Raw genomic sequence first — 20,724 nt, forward strand, 5'->3', positions numbered from 1 at the left:
TACATGGTGTTTACTAAAACTGGTGTTTTTGTTCATGGTTTCGATCATAACTGTAAATGAAGACCTAATTTTTTAAGCATCGTGATTATGCATAGTCTCTATGAAGGTAGGACAAGTAATCTTAGTAAAAGTGTTTCAAATATTAATTCTTTATTTTGCTAATTCATAAATAATTTGCTACGAATACATCCCATATAATAAGCATCATGAACCAATCTTTATACATGTAGTGTAGTCCTCCAAATGTATTGAGATCTATTTTGTTGTAGGCAATAACTTGCAATAATAATAGAGTTGTCTCGATCAAAACCTATCTTTTTAGTCAAATGTGTTTTGGTAGTTAGAGCTACTTGATTTCCAAATAGAGAAGTATGAATAAGCATTTGAACAAAATACACAGGTGATTGAAATGACTTTTTTCTATGCTTCATGATTTTGACCAAAATTGAACTATATTTCTTTTTAGCTAAGTTTTCTATTTGTATCTAATTTACCAATAGACGAGAAAATTATCATGGGGCTACCAGATATATGTTATAAGCCAACTCTTGCCTAGCATATCTCCTTTCAATGTTTCTAGATGAAGTATAATTTTGATACATTCAAAGTATAATCTTAAGAAATTAGCCAATATATAGTGATTAAAAATATGCATATATAAGTTACTATGTGAAAGTTACTATGTGATTGAGAGATTTTGGGTGAATAATAAAAAGATGAAATAGGATCATATATTCACATAACTCACAATAGAAAAGAGTTTTATACCATCTTTAGTCTCTGCAACACATTATCTTCAATCATTAACACAAGAACTTCACAGATGGTGTAGCAAAATGCTTCCCTTCCATACCCACTCATATTGTCCAATCCCAAAAGGCATTTCATCGAACACCTTATATGCATTCATATAAAACACTTATTATAATATCAAGCACTAACCCATTTTCAAAATATAAACAAAACAATGAACGATATTAGAACGAGATTTTTACACAATTCACAAGTTAAAAACAAATTTGGTTGTAGAATACCAAAAATGATGATATCGGTTTGGATCATAACATTAAGGTGGAGATGAGTAGAAACAATGAAGAAGAATTCTTATCAGGTTACATTAAAAATATGTGTAACAAATTATCAAACACATACCTTCAAAAAGGATTTTGTGAAGATAAGGTTGCTTGAGCCTTGAAATCGTTTGCCCTTCCAAGAAAATCATCATGTTTTCTATCAGAAGTACCAAATCAAAGGGATAAATTGAGAAACAGGAAGAGGAATTACAACAAGGAAGAGCACTTACAAAAGATGAAATCGAAATGTTGTGGTGGACCATAAATGTTGAAGTGTGATTTTTTGTACATCTTTAACAAAGCCCATACTTGTGGTATGAAGATGAATATGTCGATGTAAGAGGAGAGGGTTTCACTTATGGAAACACGATCTCGGAAAATGAATCTGTAAAAATGGGGAGAGAGAAATGAAAGGGAAGAAGAAGATGGAGAAAGAAAGGAGCGTTCAAAAATCGTATGAGAGGTCGCTAAGATTGGATGCGTTGTTTTCTGGAAGCGATGCCCCATATGGGGGCGGTGATGGTATTGGCAGAGTCGGAGGGTAGGGCTTCACTGAAATAGGAGAGAAATTAAGAGAGGAAGAACATGCAAGTGACCGATGAATTAAAATTTGTCGATTCCTAGGTTCCATGGGTTTTGTAGATGAGGAAAGCATATTAGATGCAGTTGTTGCAAACATGATGTATTAGAGAAGCAGCAGGAAGCACGTGTTGAATCGACACCACATGCAAAGCGGTGGAGAGAATAGGTGTATTGGTGGAGTCGATTCCTTCTTCCAGCCAAAAGTAATGCTTGAAGACCGACGTTAATGGCGGCGTTTAGAATGTATGTGACGTGGCGTTTAATGAAGGTTGTAAATTTGATTTTGACGAAACGAGAAAAACAGCGTTTTTATATATAATAATGATGATAATGATATATATATATATATATACATATATATATATATATATATATATATATATATATATATATATATATATATATATATATATATAGAGTTATGTTATTTTGTTTTTACTAACTACTGTGTGCCAGAATTCACAGATCTGGACCATCGGATGGAATATAATCAAAGGTCATGATCTGAGGGTCTATGATAGTAGAATATGATAACATGTACCATATAATCACACAAATTTCAACATAAGGGCATTTTAGTCAATTAACCTATATTAAAAAAGGAAATTTTCGGATTTTTAGGGATGATTGATTTCTTTATTTTTTAAAAATCTGAATATTTTAAATTAATTCAAATTTAAAAATATGATTTTATTCTGTCAGAATGATAGAATGTCAACCATAAACTAGTAAATATATTTTTCGATTTTATTCTGTCAGAATGACAGAATGTCAACCATAAACTAGTAAATACATTTTGAAAGACTACACAAAATCGATTCTTGAACTAATAATATATCAAAAAATTACATTGTATGATTGTGATTCATTGAATAATAACAAACATTTTGAAAGAATAACAAGTATAATTCTTAAAAAATAACAGCATTCTTAAAAAATGAGTGTGATCATTATTTAATTCATTCTTCAACCCTTTCCCATCAGGTCTTCAAGCCATTCTTGAAGCCATTTCTACCAGAAATTCATTGCCAAGTAATTTGTAGTGATACACTTGTAAAACCTGCACATTAAACATGCAAATAATTAACTACAATTTTATCAGAATACAACAAATAATATTCTTACAAAATAAACTATTCTGCAAGAATATTCTTTAAGAATTTGTATTATCAAGAATATACCCAACAAACAAAATAAGGAACTAGCATCAACCTATTTTGACAGAATAAGGAACTAACATTCTTCGGGTTCCATGTGTTTATTCTCGATATGCTCAATGTATTTAACTCCAAATTTTGACAGAATAAGGAACCAACATCAACCTATTGTTATGAAAATGGCATCCAACCCAATCTAAATTGAGTTATATAGTTCTGAAAAGAATAAGGAACAAAGTGAAGTAAAAACATTAAAGATTTTTAACTATTTTTTCATTGAGGCATTTTATCGAACACATGGAGGCCATGACAGAATGTTGTTTCAAGAAATTACCTGTGATCAGATTAAGCATATCATGCAGGCTAGCACCATCCTAACATCGTCATCGGAGTACAAATACATAGCGACTGTGTAACAAAAACAAAAACAAAAACAAAAACAAAAACAAAATTGTTTATGCAACTTGATTAGATTGTGATTTGAAGAATAAAGGACAACTGAAATCAACGATTGAATCAATTAATCGGACCTTTCGACCAGCACGACCACTTCTCCACAACAGTGTTTTGGAGGTTTTGCAATCAATGCAGAATTTCTCTTCACAACTTACCGATTCCTGAGAAATCAAAATAGAAAGAGAAATAAAACAATAAAGAACTTATCTTCGAGCTTTGAAAATATCAATTAACGATTGACGATTGAGTGTGTATATATACGATTTCTGTTGTGTTGATTGTTGTTTTGTTTCTGGAAATCAGAATCCAAAATCAGATACCTGAACTTGAAATTAGAATCAGAGAGCTTGAAGGACGACTGAGAATTGAAGATGGAAGGGGAAAGAACCCTAACCGAGGACAAGGGTATGTGGATTACCGGACCAGAGAAATATTGATTCCTTGAATATAATACACGATGCAAGAGAGACTAGGTCAAAAATATTGATTTTATTTCCTTAATTGCAGGATTTCTATTGAATGATCCCTTAATTAAAAAGTATAAATGTCCAGAATACCCTTAAATAATTTATTTAATTGTTTATTATTTGTTGAATTCTTATTGGTGCATTTAGGCACACAATACTTGCTAAAAACATTTGAACCTAACTCTCTCTCTCTCTCTATATATATATATATATATATATATATATATATATATATATCATTACTATATAAAGAAACCTTATTTTTTTCAAAGCGCATACAGCGCGTGTGCATGCCTAAAGGAATAGTATATGGCAACGGTACAAGATAGTGTCGATCATCGCTTTAGATAAGTCGTTTCCAAGAGAAAGGTACATCTTCTCCCATTTCCCCAAAAAGAAGCCCTTCATAAGACACATTCCTTCCATCCTCACAACCGAACGACGCGCTTCTATCCTCACAACCTCAGAACGACACAACTTACCGCTATATCAATTCAATCCTTCGTATCGTCGTTTCTCTTTCAACGCCTCACCTTCTATATAAAGCCTTTTTCACTGGTGCCCATCAAATTAGACCGGCAACTCCATTTGGGAGATACTCTGGTTTCTCAGGTATGTGTTTTTGAAATTTTGGGTTCTAATTTTCCTATACTCGCTTACAGTGGTCAACAAAACCCACAAATTTTGATCTATCATTTTCTCTATTTCTCTCTTCTTTTGTCTTTCCTTCAGAAATCGTCTTACCTCTGTAACAAACTTAATGGGGTTTTCAGTTTTAGGGTTTCTAAAAAAAAATATTTTATTTATGTTTTATTTAGAGTATGTCTTTCTTGGGGTCATGGGAGTTTTTTGTATATGGTTTTTGGGCTTTTCTCATGTATTTTCAATTTGAATTGATGATGTTTAATCTGGGATGTTCTGAATCATTCTTAGAAAGATTCCCACTTGGTGCCAAATCATTTAAAAGGACCTGTTACTTGCTATGAAACATCTTCATACAGTAAGAAACATCCATATCTTTATTTTTTTTTTTATGAAATAGCAATTTATTCCAACTTGATTTGATTGTAATCAATGATTTTGCATTACTGCATGTTTTAGAATCATTTGGTGGTTGTAATCTGCGTATGATGTCTATTTACTGATAGGGCTGGTTGCACAATCCGTTTTTTGATGAACAAATAGAAAGAACTTATTCCAGTTGCTAGATGAAGAACTTATAAAAATCAACCAGAATTGGATTTCCTTCAATAATTCATCTAATGCTAAAGTTTAGTTTCTAATTTCGACGTATTGTTCATTTAATTTGATTGTTTAGTGTTTTAGAACTCAATTTCTTGACTTATTATGTATATGGTTAGTAATTTTAATCCGGTGTCCACTTATTGGTTTAATTTTGTTGATTTTTAGGAGCAATAGATATAATGATTGTTATAAGAACTTGACACATACCTTTATCATATGAAGACCAATGGTTATGTTATCTTTTCTTTTTACCATCAATGACAACTGTCATATATTATCTTTTCTACTCCAGCATAGTTTGATGGAAATAAATAATCTTCTGAAAACGAGTTGGGTCACAAGACCTACAGACTTAGCTGTTATGATTACTTTATTTAGGTCAGTGATTGAAAAGAGAGGATGAGAGATTATCTTGGAACAACGCCTCCGGTTGTGCCACATATTACAAATGCCATTCAACAATGGATATTTTTGGTTATTTTATCTTTTACTAAGACTATAAATTGTTCTTTCAGGGAATACTGAATCCATTTCATTTATTCTCTGATGTAAATGACATTAAAGTTGCTTATACTATAAATGATGGTACAAAAGAACCATTTGGATGAAAAGTTTGTTGGTTACATTCTTTTTAGTACTTTTTTTATTCTTTCATTAACTTTTTTTTTTGCTTTTTTAAGGTTTTATTGTTATTTTTTATGTACAGTGCAGCGTGACAGATATAAATATGGCCTTTGGGTGTAAACCATCAAGTTTTTGATTATCGGTGGTGATGCTTATATGCTGGTACAAGTTGGTATTCTCCTGTGTATAAGTTGGGAAGATTGGTTTTGGGCAGGCTTATGTTGGGAGGCAGGTAAGCAGTGGTACAAAAAAAACAGGTGCTTATTATACAGTCAAGCTGCATAGAAATAATAAACAAGGTAGTTAAAATAATTACCAAAAGGAAAAGTTTTATGTCAAATTTAAATTAATAACATTTGTAAATTTGAGCAGTGGGTATCATAACATGAAGGAGATTTAGTGATCAAAAATAAGAAACCGGTGTGGGAGTTGTCAAATCAAAACTCTAATTTATCCCATAATAATTCTTGAACCAATTACACAAAAAAAACCTCATCTTTATCCATGGGTTGTCTTTGCTAACTAAGAAATGGTCAATTTCAATCCCTTCAAGTGATTTGTGATTTTAGCAGTTGCCTTCTGGTATATCAGATGTTGTTACTTGTGATTATTACCACTTAAGTTAATAATGTTTGACCTTCTTATGAATAGACAATATAAGTATTCATTTAATAAGAAAAAAGAGATAAAGCCTCATTTTTATTAGAGGTACAACTAATTCTATGCTTTTCCAGTAATACCATCACTCTCAAATACCACAAAATGCTTAATTGTAAATTTTAAATTGACATCAGACTTTTAGTTTGCTATTAATCTGACTATTTACAGTAATCTATTATGCACCTGGTGATGATGTATGTTATAGTGTAGGTCCTTTTTTTTCCTAGACTTGCCTATGGGATTCTGGACAAGATTTGTCTTCTGACCGAATTTCTCTTATTTTTCTTTTATTTTAAGGAACTTTATATGAAAGTTACATGCACTGCCTGATTAATATTATAAATGTTTATTTTCGATAGAGTCAGTTAGTTAACCTTTAAAGGTGGATAGTTATCTCGATTCTTTAATTTCTATTTTGGTATTGAATGTCCATTATATGTTTCAGTCATTCAATGAGCCCGACTTTCAACTAAAAGGTTCGTTTACGATATCAATTTCTTCCATATTGTGATTCATAAATTTTAGACAAGTTGACCCATGGTTGGTTTCATCTCTTGCCATCATTAGAATATAAAACTTACGAATACCAAAATGAGACCATGTAATGGTAGTAGAAAGGCTAAATGAACCATGGTATAGCCATAAAACTTTTATTGTTGCATCATTGAACTATACGAGATACATGTGCTTTAATGAATGTCGATTCATATAGGTAAAAATTCAAGTTTTACTTTTGTTTATATATAAACTTTGTGTGTGTGTATATATATATATATATATATATATATATATATATATATATATATTGTAATTTAGCATAAATAAAAATAAAAAACCAAGTTTTTGTAATTTCTTTTAAATATAAACAAGAAAGTTAAATTATCATAGAAAATGATATTCTTTCATGTCAAAACTATCATAAATGGGGTGAAACACAAACACAACTACATACACATTGGGTCATTGTGTGTGATGTTGTATATGTGTGTGCGTGAGTGGTATGTGTGTGATACTATTAAAACTTTAAAGTATAAGACAAAATTATATTCTAAAATAGCAATGTACTTACGCATAGATATTTTTTATGGTGAAACTATCAAGATGGGGTGAAACAAACACACATACATAAATACATGCACATTGTGCATGCTGATGTGTATGTGTGTGGGGCAATGTATGACTTATTCTTATATTCCTTGCATATATAATTTACTGTTAAGTTATTGTTTCCGACTTACCGAGCTATGATATGCTACTCAAAATTATACCTCATGTGCAATGTTATGTTGCTCAATATCATCCTTGTTGATGAATTTCCTAATTTATACTATACAACAAGTTAAAAGTGTGAGTAGTTCATATATTTCCACAATGTTATACCTTTGTATGTTTGTCAGATTTAGTTTACACCTTGGATGTGGGTTTTCATTTACTTTTGGCTTTTTGATGTAGGATACCCGTGATGCCAGCTGCAAAATAGATACAATGATTGATGCATCATATAAGCAACTGCAGTGGTGCCGGACAATTTGATCAAGAGAACCCCACTATGAGGTTATTATGTCCATTAATTGGTCATTGTTGTCATATTCTTACCGCATAACATTGCACATTATAAAATGTGACAATTTTATCAAGAGAACCCTACTATGAATCAGTGTAATATTGATATGCCTGCAAAAATGTTTAATTATAAATTCAATTGATGAATGAAAAAAAAACTGAATTGATCATCTAATATTTTTCACCAATATACTAAGAATAGTAAATTGCAAGGAATAACATCATTTTTTATATTACTATAGCATTATACATTACTTTTTATATGTAATATCACTAAACTTATAATATACATTATATAACGGTGAAAGAAAACCCAAATTATTTTTCGTGGATCGTGCTTGGTGCCTCAAAATTTTCTAGTATATATATATATATATATATATATATATATATATATATATATATATATATATATATATATATATATATATATATATATATATATATATATATATATATATATATATATATATATATATATATAAACCCTATTTTTCTCCTTCCTCCTACGTCAAATTTACGCGCTTTATTGAACGCCACATCGCCTATATTCTGATCGACACCGTGGACATCAACATTGATTCAAAACGCCTCCCGATCCACTGTGTCGTATCATATCCACGTTTAACGTTAGAAGGACACCATGTTGCTTCCAAGCGGATCCATTTGCCTTCATGCCGGACTCCTATGTATCCGACGGATCTCCTTTACAATCCCACAAATCGTTTAGTTCCCATTTTCCAAGAAACACAAACATCCCCTACAATCCACCGACAGGCTCTATCTTTTCTAACTGCAACCCCGCATTTCTCCCCAGCACAACTCCGATCGGCGATCACATCACCCAAAAGTATCTCAAACTGATTTGGCGGGGATAGGATTTGCTTCTTCATCTTTCTTTCATCGGGATTGCGCTCTCGGTTTCTCCTTTTCTTCATTTTCCTCTCTTTCTCGAGGCGAAGATAGAGCACCGGGTATTCCAGATTACAAAAACCCTTAAACATGTTCTTCGTCATTGGCAAAAACCCGCCTCACCAGAAAAACTCTATAACGTCTGAACCCAAATCAGTTATGAAGATTAAATCGAAATCAAGCATGCTAATCAATGATGAAGAAGATATCAGATCAATCGGGGTTAGGGAATATCAGGGCCACAAGAAGAAGGTCAAATCTCATTCTTCTCTCCTCCTCGCTAAAACCTAATTATTAGTTTTTCTGTTAATTAATAGTCGCCCTGTGCCCATGGTTGTTCTGTTCATTAAAAGTCTTGGAATTGCATTCAATAGCTTGGAATTGCATCAGAACAAAGCTTGCCTTAGGTTCAGACGATCAAACGGCTCCGGTATGGCGTATTGAGCCCTGTGGTCATGTAATTGTTCTTGTTCATTTGGTCTCTTGATTCTTAGTACACATAATGGTTTTCTTATTATTACAGATAGGCCAAGGGAACTGGAAAGAGAAGAAACGGGAGATTCCTGCTTTGTTATTTCACATATTGATAAACGTTTGCTCCCATTGAATATAAAGCTTTTGATAAACGTCTAGCTTTCTGGTCCTTTTTCCTCTTCTGCTTCCGCAAAACCACCCAGAAGTACGTATTAATCTATTATTATTATACAATAAAACAATCAATAGGTGTATGTTAATCTCCAATAAATATGTGTTCCTGGTTATTTTTTTATTGTTTTCTTTTAAGAAAAGGAAGGAGTGAATTTTTGTCACAAAGAACTTTCATGGATGTGTTGTCAACTTGTAATGGTTTTAAGATTTCATACTGTTTGATAAACCTTACTTCATAAAGAGTAATAAAGGTAATAATGTAATGAACGGACATTGGGATCCTTAAAAAAATAAGGATTTAACTCCTAGAATTATAGTGGATCATATTGAAGGGGTTTGAACCCAAGATTCTCAACTAGAAAGAAACAAATGGATTTAGTTAAAACCGGTGAATTTGAAGCATTAAAATTTCATTATTATTATAATAATCGATTTTATGAGGATTAAAAAAGATTGTTCACAATAGACCCATGAAGTATTTCTCAATTACTTCACTAATTTAATCGACTTCAGTTCAATAGTTTTTGATTTATAATAACTTAATGATCAACTGTTTTCATATTGTTTGAAGAAATTTTTATCAAATTTCTTGTTATTCCACCATATAATAGAACGTATCACCATTTTAATCCGTTTTTCAAAGAAACAACTCCATCAGTTCAATTATGGAATCTTTACCATATGTTAGTTTTAATAGTTGGAAAGTTCTTAATGATCATGTAGTAGCTATTAGTGCCTAAAACATGCACATGTTAAGAGGCCTATTAATAGTCATCCACTTACTTTTTTGAGATTAATGAGATTTGGCTATATTAGCTTAATAGAGCATATTAGCATTGAAGGAAAACATTCTAGAAATAAAGAACCGAACCAGATATGGTTTCCACATACCGGTTATATCACCATCTATTGTATAATAGTTTGTGGCTACTTGAAGACCCAAAGTCCCAAGAATATACAACTTGACCTGAGATGTAAAAAAGGTTGTTTCCAAGATGGTCAAATTGTCTTTGATTTTTTATATGTGTAAAGTAAATTACCAACCAAAGAAATATATATTAAGAAAAGGGATTCCGTCAAGATTGCTAAAGTTTTTTTTGGTGTTTGTAGAGACACTCTTTGACGAATTTGTTCCGATTCTTTTATTTGGGTACCAAGCAAAGGTAATGATGGTCCGTAATCAACGCCTCTTATGTATATTATCAATGAGATTTGAGTTAATGGAGGTTAGACTTTGATTAGATTAGTTTCTTGATCTTAAAATCGAAATATTCTCAAAAAAAATAAAAAATAAAAAATAAGCCGTTATCTTCTTTTTTCAGCTAACATCTTGTCATATGTTGCCAAATTTCAGTGAGTGCCGGTGAGACAACATTAGTCTTGATATATTATAAAGCACACTTAAATTTTTTGAAATGAACGGCTAAAAGCACTATATATATATCAATTTACTTCCATTAATTTGTTTATTATAGTGTCCTACTTTCATTTCCTCATATTGCAATATTATACATAATTATACACATCGAGATTTGATGAATTGAAATGAGTGGCTATTCAATAAATACTTGTGTATGATCTTTAATATTCTCATAGTTTCATGGTTTGTAAATTTGGTCTTTTAACTATTGCTATAAAATTTCCATTTAATTTGTTGCTAATCATAAAATGTATTTCAAGCAGTTAAAAAGATGAACCAAGTTAAGCCCTTTGACTGTCTGATTTATGCCTCTTGCTAAAAAATGTAGGTAAATTTCTTCTTTTGACATTTGTAATAACTGCATGCTATAGAGTTATGCTTTGATAATTTTTTTTCCATCATGGGTGAAGTAGTGTGTAGATTAATGATATTTATGCCAATTGTCATGCTCACATGGTTCCCTTCATATCATAGTTCCCAAACAAGGTTGTTGTTCGACCATGCCTTCATTAGAGGTATCTAAATTTTAATGATTAATGAGGAAACACACGGAAAGGGCTAAACCTATTTGATGGGTTATTTGTGTTTTATAGCATCATACTCTTATTTCTTGTTATCAACGATTATACTATCAAATTTTACTTATTAAGGCTTTGTATAATGAAAAATCCACTCAAATATGGCATTGTACTTTCAAATACCTAACTTATCCTCTATGTGAAGGAGCTACTAGATTTCCAGGGTGGGTCGTGCTGAGCACGGGCCTCTAACTTTCCTAGATCACTTTGTATACTACTACTATGATTCCAGTCGTTCCATATAGATCTTTTGAACTACATAATTTCATATACCATCAGGTCAAAAAAAAAAAAGATTGATTAGATACATAATTCAGATGTTGTATCAATTCATATGCATTCATGGCGTTTCTTTTTCAAATTAGAAAGATTTACACACATCAAAAATCTGAATAAGAACCCTAAATCCTAAAATACATGTTTCTGAAAGAAATTCTTGATGTTAGTGATCAAATATACCCAAGTTGCATAGTTGTTTAGTTATGAGAGAAATCAGAGAAATGATTGTCAAACTTCAAAGAAGACGAATAAAATCTATTCCTTTGATTCTTGAATGTTTTATGGGGCCTGTCATCATGATTCGGCCTTCATCTACTGGATGAAAAAGTAGATAATTAAAAAGAAGTAATCCATTCAAGTTGAATTTATCAACAAACCCTTTTGCAGAGCCACGAATAGGATGAGAAATCCCCTGACAGTTACCGGAGGCCAAGAAGTTCAAGTTCTAAATTCTTGGAGAAATTGAATACAGGGGGAACTAATCTTGATACGTACTTACGAATCATTGGCAAACAAAAACTTCAATCTGCAAACTGAAAATAAGAAAAAGTAGGCGTAAGGTCTTTGATAAGGAAAAAATAATAAAAAAAAGGAAAACTAAATAGAAAAGAAATTGAGAGTTGCGATTAGGGAGACCATGGTATACCAGGAGTGATAGAACATGCCACCAAGAGAGAATACAACGTTGGTGACAAACAAGAGCATATGGAACCAATATACCCAAGGTTGAGATGTGTCTGCTTTTATAGGGGAGAATGGAAAGAATCTGAAACCAAACCACGGTTTCAAATAAAAAGGCGCGTCTCTTCTTTGCGTTCTACCGGTTCGAAACCCATCTCAACGCTTGCGCTCAAAGTAAAAATCATCCCTGATAAATCGATACAACACGATTGAGGCAGTGGGAAACAACTTTGGATGTCCATGGCGTCGTTTAAAAGATAGGTTACGTGTCGTCATGGGAACCCTGCGAAATTTCTTTGATTCCGATTTGCAAATCCGGTGAACAAAATGATGAATTTATCGTTAATCGCATAATTAGGGTCATCTTTGATTCGATTTCCAGGTCTTTGAGGAAACGATATGTGTAGCTGAAACGATGGAGAATGGAAGGATATATCGAATTGCAAAAGGAAGAGCGTTCAAATGGATGCGATGATGAGAACGATTGATTTTGAGTCGACTTAAATTGCGTCGTTTGGAGAATGGGTTACGTGGAGGTTTTCTTCTTCTAAACAGTACCAGATATATATATTAGAAAAATTTTATGGCCCGTGCTAAGCACGGCCCGTGAAGGATAATATGAGTATTTTATGAGGTTGCTCTAAGAACGAATGAAAGTATAATGTTATAATTGAATAGAATTTTTCAAAGTACAATACTTTAATAGAGGAAAATGAAAGTAAGATGATATAAATGACAGTTAAATGGAAATACATTCTTATTTTTTGTATTTAACACTTTGAAATTAATACAAAACAACACCCACTTGTAGGTAGTGTATCAGAAACACAACTCTCAAAGCATCGCATGCACTACAATAAGACAATATGGGAATATACAATGAAAATACATTGTTATTTCTTGTATTCATTTTCATATACCTATGCTCCGATTGGTCTTCGAACAATGCCAAATCTGTACACAAGTGGAAATATCTATTTTAGAGAAAACTGATGAATTCAAATATTCATTCTAATTTTCTGTACATCAAGTTCATATAAACTCAACTAATTTAAAAAGAATTAGCTATACAAGTAAGAACCCAAGGTAAAAAAGTGAACATTTGAATTGAACCCATTAATATGACTTGTTCGATCTTTAGAACTAATAACTTATTTTTAATAGATTATAAAAAACAAGTTTCTAAAAGAAAAAAGTGCATTACGAGTCCTAGAATCCACAATGTTAAACATAAAATTAAACACAAGAAACATCAAAGTATTAATCTTTAAATAATGTGTATTGTGTATATAAGATATACATTTCAAGAAGAAACCCACTATGAAAACAAGAGATACATAGTAATCAAATAGAATCTTTACTTAAAGTTTTTTACTTTTAAAAATGATAGTTGTAGATAGTTTCTCTATGTACGAAGGGATATCCTATTAGTCCTCTAAGTGTAGCTAAGAATCCTCTATCAAAAATTAGAACTCCATCGCCCAAGTAAAAAGTTCATGTTACTTTAAAGACAAACACTTATTAAAAAAGTTCAAGAACCCTTGATCCATAACCATTATGATTCGGACCATAGAAAATTAACATTTTGCAGACACGTAAGGTAGATTTTGAATGATTACAAGTATCATTAACATATGAAAATTAAATATGATTTTGAACAAACTTTTGAGGTTTTATATAAACAAAAGTAAATCTGTAAAGCTAAAGATTGTAAATTTTAATATATGATGTTATAATCAAGCTAATTAATTACTTTGATGGCTAAAAGGATTTTATACCATTGACTTAATTCCATAAATCAAAATTAAATCATATATAAATTGATATATAAATCCTACAACTCAACTAAGCAACACAATCGAACTAAAATGGATAAAGAATCATATTTTTTGGATGTATACTCATGAGTTAATCCCAAGTCACCAAGGAATTTTGACTTTGGTATTTTAAATTGTTTGAGGATCGACCCCATGAACTCGATTCATTTTTTTGTGTCTTCAAAATGAGAAGACAACAAGAACATAACAATCCCCATCAATTGTATACAACCCTTTTATAATTTTGGTTATTATGGATTCCATTCGATCCCCACACAAGGTGATAGTAGGGGGCAACTGGCTCCAAGCTTCATGAGAGGGAAACATAATTAAAAACAAAGAAAACCTGATAAGATGGAAAAAGTTATCCGTAACTAAAAAAACATACAAAACAAGAAAACCTAAAATTGTCATACTCAAACCCACCTTCATCTTAATGGACGAACGTCAATTGTTGATGACAGAATAGTAGGGCTCTAAAGACGGCTGGTAATTTGACTCCAACCGATCAACATCAAGATGAAGAATTGCGGTTCCAAATAGTGAATTGGTAGATTAATGTAGAGGTTATATGTCTTTCTTAGCGGATACAGGGGAGCCCAAAACGAGGCGTTGGGGAAGAACATGGCGTCTTTAAAAAAATGGTAGTCCCCATGGAGAATTTAATCGGAGTTTTTATTGCATAGAAATCCGGAATCGACAATTAGGGTTTTTTTTTTATGTGGAGGATATGGTCGGAATTGTTCCAGCGGTGAACGGATAAGTCACATGATACACCGAGAAGAGGAAAAAGCGATTGATTCCAGAATTCGGAGGTAACGGAGATACGACACGACGGAAGGTGAATCGTTATTGTAAATATCTGTGGCGTCTCTTTGGCGGTAGATGATATGGCGTCAAATTAACCGGGTGAAATTGATTTAGAAGGCAGGAGATAAATAAGGTTTTTATATATATATATATATATATATATATATATATATATATATATATATATATATATATATATATATATATATATATATATATATATATATATATATATATATATATATATATATATATACACACACACACACACACTAGTCGTTTACCCGCGCAAAGCGACGGGTGCGGATCAACAAAATGACATAAAAAAATTGTTAAACAAAATGACGAACAGATAGAGATTTCTTATACCTGGTCTAGGATTAAACGTAAGACATTTTTGGGCTTATTCGATTTTAATAGAAAGAAAAACAAAGGAGGTGGTAGCTAGCATGAGAGAGGACCAAGGTTTTGCGGTCAATGGCAAGGCATTCATGATAGACGAATGCTAGATCAATGCGCCTCTTCCAATTTATATGAAATGTTTTATAACGTGTACATCGTATTAGACCGATTCAAATGGATATGAAGAACACTTGGTCAAACTTTGACCCATTCAAAATCTTATCATCATCTTATTTGACTTTTTCATTATTATTGACAGATTCAGTATTTAGCGATCAATTGGATATGAGGAACACTTGGTCAAAGTTTGACCCATTCAAAATCTTATCATCATCATCTTATTTGACTTTTTTATAAATGTTGACCGATAAGATTTAGTATTTACTGATTCAATTGGATAGGAGGAACACTTGGTCAAACTTTGACCCATTCAAAATCTTATCATCATCATCTTATTTGACTTTTTCATAAATGTTGACCGGATAAGATTTAATATTTACCGATTCAATTGGATATGAGGAACATTTGGCCAAACTTTGACCCATTCAAAATCTTATCATCGTCATCTTATTTGACTTTTTCATATTTAACACATTCAATTTGAAGATAAGCTTAGAAGACCTATTCAAAATTTGTCTTTGACCGGATAATATTTATTATTCTCCGATGCATAACATTATTGTATATGGTGCTTAAAAGCTAGTACATCTTAAAATTCAGCAAAATCTTGTAAATGTTTTTTAAAGTATATATATATATATATATATATATATATATATATATATATATATATATATATATATATATATATATATATATATATATATATCTTCTAAGAAAAAAGTTTTAATATTAAGTTTAACAAACAATGTGAGGTCCCAAACCAAAATAATACCACTTAAACTCCGACTTGAATCCCTAAGAAATTAATCTCATTTTCTATACAAAGGTTTTTAGTTCATCGTCTCTTCCAATACCCCGAAAGATAAAAAAACAAAATATTCCAATATTAACCTATTTCTCACCGATGCTATCAATGTTGTTACACTAAGTCTTTGTTTCCAATGCTATCAATGTTGTTACACAAGTCTTTTTTACACCCTTTGATTTATTCCACCTTCTTCTATAACTAGAGGTGATTTCATGATCCTTATTTGTTTCACCCAAATGTAATCGAAATCCGCACATGGTTGTTTTTTTCTATAACTAGAGGTGATTTCATGTATTTATTTACACCCTTTGATTTGTTACACCAACACATTTCCAAGTTCAATTGTATGTGAGAATTCCCGTATAAGATTGGAATGAGTGAGAGGGAAGCTTCCTTCATTTTTGGTGGGTCATACCCCTTTTTCCCTCACTCTCCTTTCCCTCACCTAAAAGCCAATGAATGGGTGAGAAGCCCTTCCCTCACTTTTTTTTAATATTTTTTTTATGATTTATAATTTTTAAATTAATAGTAAACATAAAATTTAATTAAAAATAAAAAGCATTTAATTAATTAAAAAAAAAATTACATTAAACCTAATATTTAAATTAGTAGAAAATTAAAAGTGTAGGGTCTATTTTGTAATTTTTGAAAATTATTTTTGTGAAAAGATTTTAAAGTTGGGTGTATTCTGCCATAAAACCAAAATATAGGGGCCACATATGTCATTTTCAGAAGCTTTCATCTTCTTCCTCTACCTCTCCTTACAACCTGCAACTCAAAAAAAAAATCAACCAATCACAAGAAGAGAGAGAATGCGGGACTCCCTTCCCCCACCTTCTTCCCGCCTTTCCTTTCCCGAACCCCCGGTGCGGTGTTTCTTGGTGCGGGATCGTTTCCCGTGGCTTCCCCGCTCACCACTTCGTCCGACCTAATAGAAATGCCACCTTCTTCTATAACTATAGGTGATTTCATGATCCTTACTTGTTGCACCCATATGTAATCGCAATTCGCACATGGCTGTTTTCTTCTAAAACTAGAGGTGATTTCATGTATTTATTTTGTGATCAATGGTAATTACCGATTCATAGGAAACTAATAACCCACTTCATTTTTCTTATAAGTGTTGTCCTTATTCTATCACTTTATCGTCTTAATTAACTAAACACATTCTTTTACAGCTATACCACCAACAACTTAAAATTATTTTACCACTCTTTGGTAAATATATAAGAGGGGTGGCCGGTTGGGTGGGGTTGGGGATAAGAACGTATATTCCTGGGGCCCATTTGGTTTATTTGAATTTGAATTAATTATCCGGCCGGACCGCCGGGCGGGACCTACTTTCCACTTTGGATCGCTTTCACTCGGGTCACATCGTGGGTGAGTTGGGTTCTTGGGGTTTGGATAATGATACAAGCTCCAGAAAATATAATATTGTGTGTTATAATGAACAATTTTTAATTAGCAATGTACGATGCTTATTTTATAGGATAACCCATATTTATATATATATTTCAATGTTTTCTTTTACATTTTAGTAAGAATAATGAAAAGTTTGTAACAAAGATACTAATTAACTAATTTTACCTTTTTAATCAATTAAAAACAACTCTAATAAAATCACGAACGTGGTTATAGTTTTTGTGCAACGAAAGTAATACATAATTAAATACAATATCTGTGAATCAATACTACGTTTCTTTATGAAATTAATTCCGATACAATTATTTTATTTTTTATTTTTTGAAACATATATTTTATTAAAAAAGAGGTGTTTGTCTAGGAGAAAAAGGTAGGGAAAGAAACATACAAAAAACAACTACGAGTTTTTAAAATGACAACTAATCCAATCGGTCCAAATACAGTTGCCCAAAATACCCTTATAAAACACTCAATTAAACACCGTGCTTATAATGCAATCCGTCGTATTGGTAGGAGATGTGAGTTTCTTGTTGAAGATCTCGTCAATCGTCGTCTTCCAGACACACCATAAGGTTCTGTATGATATGACAACAAAACAGTTTCTCTTTTTTGGACAACGACCCCAAGTGGTTGCAAATTCATAATTTATGATACTGAGTTGAAGGATTCGAACGAGATGTCGCTCCATTTGAAAATCCAGCTCAGGACCTCGCGAATGTATGTATAGGAAGCTAGAAGATGATCGCTAGACTATAATCCGTTGGGACAAAGAACACAGGAGTTCGAGGTGATGTTGGCGCCTCTCCAAATAAGAGCCAACGTGGAGGGAATGCCATCCATACAAGTGTTGGATTATGTGTTTAAGCTCATAACTATAATTGGTATGTATTTGACCCGATACAGCATGGTCCATTTGGGTTGTAACACTCTTGAAAATTTGATAGGATGGATACTTGAGATAGAGGTTATTCGTGATTTATTAATATATTATAATTATAATATATTAATTGATTAATCATATTATTTAATTAATATTGATCAATAATTAATTTGAAATTAGTTTAGTGATCAAAAGATACTAAGTAAATTAATGGGGACTGATTGTGTAAATCAGTGGTACATATGGTTTGGACTATTGATCCATGATGGACTAAGCTTATGTGAAAGTCGATGAAATATTAGTCCATATGAATTATGGATCATAAGCCTACGTCTAAGAATTAGGGTTTTCTTATGACTCTTGGAATTCTACACTATATATGTATTCCTCTAAACCAAAATCGTACACTATGTGTTCCTAGAAGCCATAAACGATTTTGTGTCTCCAAACTTCTCTCTCAAGTCCTCCTCTTGTTCTTGGTTTGTTATAATTCCATTTGAGGCATCACACTTGAGGTGCTAGGCTCTTGAAAGACCAATTCCTACAAGCTACAACAAAGAGGTAATCTTCTAACTTACTTTTATGATTCATATGTAAAATTGTATGTTAGTTGTAGGCTTTATGCTTTGGAAATTTTTGTTGCATGTATAACTAGAGAAAACTTAGATCCAAAGCTATTAGGGTTGTATGTGCACCATAGGAGTGTTATAGTACACAAAACCCAACAGTAGTATTAGAGCCATGGATAGTTTTCTGTTATATAGATGCATAGCTAATTGTTCAAAGCTGGAAAAATGAAAATCTGCATTTTTTCATGGAGTCACCGATTCCACTCATGAACTCGACGAGTTCATCATGAACTCGACGAGTCCATAAACTGGCTCGGCGAGTCGGGCATTCTGTTGGCAAATTTTTGGGTTTTTTTTGGCTTGGATTAGATTAGGATCACTACCACAAACTGTTTTGCATCATAAAATCTGTTTTTTCTGATATGGTAGTGATTATACTCATCTAATCAATAGATAATTGTCAAAATTTTAAGATAATTGTTGGTTTTTATGATAAACAAAATTACTTGTAAATTGTTGATTTAATATTATCTTGTTTTATGAGTTTGGTTAGATCAATCCTAGATTATATGGGATTTTATTTGTTAAAATTGATCTAAATGTCTTTAAATGACTTCCATAACTTGTCCTCAAAATATGGAACATGAAAAGTCTCATCCATTAAAATGACATTAAACTCATAAATGTGACATAAAAATGACATTAAACTCATCCATTAACATGAAAAGTCTCATCCATTAAAATGATATTATCTAAATGTGTTTCTCCTGAGTCTTGGAATACACCAAGATGTCATCGATAAAAACTATCACAAATCCAACATCAGTCTGCACACAGGGTTCATGAGATCCATGAACGCGATAGGAGCATTAGTGTGCCCAAACAGCATCAACACGAACTCATAGTGACCATAGTGATTCCTAAAGGTTGTCTTCTACACATCGTTGTCCCTTACTCGCATCCATTGGTAGCATGATCGCAGATCAATCTTGGAGATCCGAGATGCACCTTGAAGTTGGTCAAATAACTCATCAATCCTCAAGAGGGGATAACGGATCTTCACCGTTACCTTATTCAACTCCCGGTAATCTATATACATCCAACGTGACCCGTCCTTCTGCTTTACAAACAGGATCAGGGCTCCCCATGGTGAACTGCTCAGCATAATAAATCCCTTGTCTAACAGCTCCTGCAACTATGTAAACAACTCCTGCATCTTGGGAGGAGCCAACTAATACGGTGCCTTGGCTATCGGAGCCGCACCAGCAACTAGGTCAATACTGAACTCTACCTGCCTCTCCGGAGGTACCCTAGGTAAATCCTCCGAGAACATGTTCGGGTACTCCCGTACAATCGGTACATCGTGTGCGGTCGCCTTACCCTTCTCCCAGGTATCCATGACATAGGCGACACAACCTGCACAACCCTGCTGAAGGTAGCGTCTCACTCTCGCTGCTGAACACAAAGTCGGTCCATACTGCGGCCTCTCACCCTGAATCACCAATCCTCCCCCACTTGGGGTCTGAACTCGCACTAGTTGTTGCTCGC

At 32.5% G+C, this 20,724-nt stretch overlaps 3 long non-coding RNA genes across 4 annotated transcripts; 2 read left to right on the plus strand and 1 right to left on the minus strand.

Annotated features, from left to right (window-relative positions):
- The first annotated feature begins 4,054 nt into the window (after positions 1 to 4,054).
- On the plus strand, positions 4,055 to 7,997 carry LOC122196784 (uncharacterized). 2 transcript variants are annotated; one of them, XR_006188851.1, is made up of 3 exons: positions 4,055 to 4,347; positions 5,687 to 5,903; positions 7,717 to 7,997. It is a non-coding gene; the product is annotated as an uncharacterized LOC122196784 (long non-coding RNA). The 2 variants fall into 2 exon arrangements; XR_006188850.1 differs by having other exon boundaries at positions 4,070 to 4,347; positions 5,687 to 5,836.
- A 332-nt stretch (positions 7,998 to 8,329) lies between these two features.
- Positions 8,330 to 11,733, plus strand: LOC128132238 (uncharacterized). Its single transcript, XR_008230417.1, has 2 exons — positions 8,330 to 9,169; positions 9,263 to 11,733. It is a non-coding gene; the product is annotated as an uncharacterized LOC128132238 (long non-coding RNA).
- A 7-nt stretch (positions 11,734 to 11,740) lies between these two features.
- LOC111882553 (uncharacterized) lies at positions 11,741 to 15,106 on the minus strand. Its single transcript, XR_002847179.3, has 3 exons — positions 14,589 to 15,106; positions 12,311 to 13,299; positions 11,741 to 12,197 (listed from the first exon to the last, which is right to left on the minus strand). It is a non-coding gene; the product is annotated as an uncharacterized LOC111882553 (long non-coding RNA).
- Between the last annotated feature and the right edge of the window lie 5,618 nt (positions 15,107 to 20,724).

Source organism: Lactuca sativa, chromosome 2 (genome assembly GCF_002870075.4).
Source record: "Lactuca sativa cultivar Salinas chromosome 2, Lsat_Salinas_v11, whole genome shotgun sequence".
Lineage (NCBI taxonomy): Eukaryota > Viridiplantae > Streptophyta > Magnoliopsida > Asterales > Asteraceae > Lactuca > Lactuca sativa.